Below are 4,285 nucleotides of genomic sequence, written 5' to 3'. Positions count from 1 at the left end.
GTGGGGGAAGCTCCGTGGCTAATGAAAACCAACGCTCTGGGTGAAGCCTGAACTCACACCCACAGCTGTATTTCCCCCTGCATGAGCCACTATAGGTGCTTCTTAGACAAACTTGGGCTGTCGGTGGTTATGTGTGTCTGTGCTTCACCACTTTGGCTGCTCTGTGAAAAGCTGATGGTTCAAACAGAAGCTGGTGGGTTTTTGTTTTGTTTTAAGCAATTAGAGTCTAGTACATTTTAACAGGCAGAAAATGTCCTATTCTGGTCTAGCCCCATTTGACTCCTTCTGTCCATCTTCTTCCTTCCCCCTCAGTGTCTTTCCTTCCCCATTGGGGACATGCAGAGATGAACCCCAGTCAGTCTGTCACAGAGAGTCTGTATCTCCTAAGGAATGTGGGTGAAGGATTCCAGCTGAATTAACGCCGCTCACCTGGGTTAGAAACATTTGTTTCTTTTGAGCAGATAGTGGGAAATGGGACATTAATTCAGAGCCAGGAGGCAAGGCAGAGGCTTCATGATCTTGATCTCCAGGAAGGGAGAGAGGATCCCGAGGAAGGAACAGAGCTTCCTTTAGACTCAAGTTGGGTCACCTGGAAGTTGGAAAAGACCCTTGGTCACTGAGGATCTCATGGGATCGTGCTGCTCCAGAGGCTCCAGAGTCCTGGGTGTGGGGAGGGTGTCACTGCACAGTCTGAAATGGAAGGGAGGACCCTGGAAGGGACGGGGAGGAACAGAAAATGGAGAGGAATGAAACAGAATAAACACCTCTTCTCTCTCCCATTCCCAACCCAGCAAGAACTGTTATCAGTGGGGAAACTCCCCACGATGAATGGCAGAGACCACAGAGACATTTGCCTCATGCTGAGAAGTAAGGTGACCAGACACCAAGTGTGAAAAATCAGAGACTTTCACCAGATGCATTGGTGGTATAGTGGTGAGCATAGCTGCCTTCCACGCAGTTGACCTGGGTTCAATTCCCAGCCAATGCATTGATTCCTCCACTGGGTATTGGTTTCTTTTAAGTCACATTGTATCAGTTTATCAATGGAATGAGAGAATCAGTGTCCCAAATCCCAACAGGTCATTAAACACCCAGTGGAGGAAGAAAGGGGTGGGACTATATAATGAGCAGTTGGAGTCATCCTGGTATTACAATGCTTGGTTTATTTTTTTTTTTAATTTCCTTTACTTCCCTCTCCCTTTTAGACTCAGAGCCTTTAAGGTCAGAAGGGACCAGTGTGATCATCTAGTCCGACCTGCTGCACCTTGCAGGCCAAAAGACCCCACCCACCCACTCCTGGAATAGACCCGGGAGGGGAGGCAGCTCTGTGCTCTGCCCCTTCCCCAGGCAGCACATGGAGGCCCTCTGCTCCCCTCCCGCAATGGGTGTTCAGAGATGTGCCAGCAGCACTAAGGTGGCTCCCTGCCCACTCTACCTCCGTCCCTCCGTGCCGCTCCCAGAAGTGGCTGGCATGTCCCAGCATCCCCTGGGGTGGGGGGAGTGTCTCCACGTGCTGCCCCTGCCCCGAGCACCAACTCTGCAGCTCCCATTGGCCAGGAACTGTAGCCAATGGGAGCTCTGGGGGCAGCACCTGCAGACAGCAGCACATGGAGATCCCCTGGCCCCACTCATCTAGGAGCTGCTGCCGGAGGGTTGTGTGTACCGGTCACTTTGGGAGCTGCACCACCCCTCCTGCACCTCACCCCCACCCCCAGCGCAGAGCCCACACCCAAATTTCCTCCCAGTGCTTTGCTTGTCTTCCTTTCACCAGAACCATCCTTCTTCTCCTGGGCTGCAAGTAGCCACCCCTGGGAAGACAAGAGGCAGGCACAGGATTCTGCAAGGTAAGTGTCCCTCAGCACCGCGATGGACGGTGCGATGAAGGTAAGTCTTCCTGAGGCACAATGAACTGCAATACAGCGAACCACTGGCCAGACGGTCGGGGCGAAGGGCATTCACTGGAGGTACAAGCTTGTGAGTGACTCCTGAGCACAGGGCCCCTTCCCCTTTTAAGGACCTGCTCCTCATGGCCTGCGACTAGAGATGACTTGGCTGCATCTGGTGGGTCACACTCCACCTTGGGCAGTGTCCATGCCCTGGGTGTGTGATCGCTGCCTAATTAGAGTCCCAGACACCTTGTCTATCTAGGAGCTTTTCTGATCTTCCAGCTGTTCAACCAGCCCATTCATCCCACAAGCATTGCAGGAGGGAGCGGGAGGGGGAGGGGGAAAGCCACTTCACAGGCATTCAGAGAGGGAGAGGAGACAAAAATGGGAATGGGGGAAGTATAACAGACCTATTGAGCATAGAAATCACTGCTGCTCCTACAACAGCAGGGACAGGCCACTAGGAGCTGGGCAAAATTAAGCCAGCATGTTTCTGCCTGGTTTTGAACCAGGGCTCTTTTGTGTGTTAGGCAAATGTGATAACCACTACACTACAGAAACTCTGCTGTAGGGTTCTGCCCTTCCCTTCATAAGAACAGAAGAATGGCCAGACTGGGTCAGACCAAAGGTCCATCCAACCTCATATCCCATCTGCCAACAGTGGCCAATGCCAGGTGCCCCAGAGGGAGTGAACCTAACAGGTAATGATCAAGTGATCTCTCTCCTGCCATCCATCTCCACCCTCTGACAAAGAGAGGCTTGGGATACCATTCCTTACCCAGGCTGCCTAATAGCCATTAATGGACTTAACCTCCATTAATTTATCTGCAAAAATAATGAGGAGTACTTGTGGCACCTTAGAGACTAACAAACTTATTTGAGCATAAGTTTCATGGGCTAAAATCCACTTAATCAGATGCATACAGCAGGAAGATATATATATACACAGAGAACATGAAAAAATGGGTGTTGCCATCCACACTATAATGAGAGTGAGCAGTTAAGGTGAGCTATTATCAGCAGGAGAAAAAAACCTGTAGTGATAATGAGGATGGCCCATTTCCAACAGTTGACAAGAAGGTGTGAGTAACAGTAGGGGGACAAATAAACATGGGGAAATAGTTTTACTTTGTGTAATGACCCACCCACTCCCAGTCTTTATTCAAGCCTAATTTAATGGTGTCCAGTTTGCAAATTAATTCCAATTCAGCATTTCTCGTGGGAGTCTGTTGTTGAAGGTTTTTTGTTGTATTATTGCGACTTTTAGGTCTGTAATCGAGTGACCAGGGAGATTGAAGTGTTCTCTGGCTGTGTTTGAATGTTATAATTCTTGATGTCTGATTTGTGTCCATTTATTCTTTTATGTAGAGACTCTCTGGTTTGGCCAATGTACATGGCAGAGAGGCATTGCTGGCACATGATGGCACATATCACATTGGTAGATGTGCAGGTGAATGAGCCCCTGATGGCATGGCTGATGGTGATTAGGTCCTATGATGGTGTCCCCTGAATAGATATGTGGACAGAGTTGGCAATGGGCTTTGTTGCAAGGATAGGTTCCTGGGTTAGTGTTTTTGTTGTGTGGTTGCTGGTAAGTATTTGCTTCAGGTTGGGTGGCTGTCAGTAAGCAAGGACTGACCTGTCTCCCAAGATCTGTGAGCGTGAGGGATTGTCCTTCAGCATGGGTTGTAGATCCTTGATGATGCACTGGAGAGGTTTTAGTTGGGGGCTGAAGGTGACGGCTAGTGAGGTTCTGTTACTTTCTTTGTTGGGCCTGTCCTGTAGTAGGTGACTTCTGGGTACTCTTCTGGCTCTGTCAATCTGCTTCTTCACTTCAGCAGGTGGGTACTGTAGTTGTAAGAACGCTTGATAGAGATCTTGTAGGTGTTTGTCTCTTTCTGAGGGGTTGGAGCAAATGCGGTTGTATCTTAGAGCTTGGCTGTAGACAATGGATTGTGTGATGTGGTCTGGGTGAAAGCTGGAGACATGTAGGTAAGTATAGCGTTCAGTATGTTTCCGGTATAGGGTGGTGTTTATGTGACCATCGATTAGCACAGTAGTGTCCAGGAAGTGGATCTCTTGTGTGGATTGGTCCAGGCAGAGGTTGTAAGTGGGATGGAAATTGTTGAAATCATGGTGGAATTCCTCAAGGGTTTTCTTTTCCATGGGACCAGATGATGAAGATGTCAACAGTGTAGCACAAGTAGAGTAGGGGCATTAGGGGACGAGAGCTGAGGAAGCGTTGTTCTAAGTCAGCCATAAAAATGTTGGCATACTGAGGGGCCATGCGGGTACCCATAGCAGTGCCGCTGACTTGAAGGTACACATTGTCCCCAAATGTGAAATAGTTATGGGTGAGGACAAAGTCACAAAGTTCAGCTGTGACATTATCGGGGATA

The 4,285-nt window shown here is 49.3% G+C and overlaps 1 non-coding gene across 1 annotated transcript; it reads left to right on the top strand.

Annotated features, from left to right (window-relative positions):
- The first annotated feature begins 916 nt into the window (after positions 1-916).
- On the top strand, positions 917-988 carry TRNAG-UCC. The gene has a single exon. It is a non-coding gene; the product is annotated as a tRNA-Gly (tRNA).
- Positions 989-4,285: the final 3,297 nt, after the last annotated feature.

The sequence above is a fragment of the Mauremys mutica genome, unplaced genomic scaffold, assembly GCF_020497125.1.
Source record: "Mauremys mutica isolate MM-2020 ecotype Southern unplaced genomic scaffold, ASM2049712v1 Super-Scaffold_100108, whole genome shotgun sequence".
In the NCBI taxonomy this organism is placed as follows: Eukaryota; Metazoa; Chordata; order Testudines; family Geoemydidae; genus Mauremys; species Mauremys mutica.
Note: the sequence above shows the minus strand (reverse complement) of the source record. Positions and strands in the feature narration are given on the sequence as shown.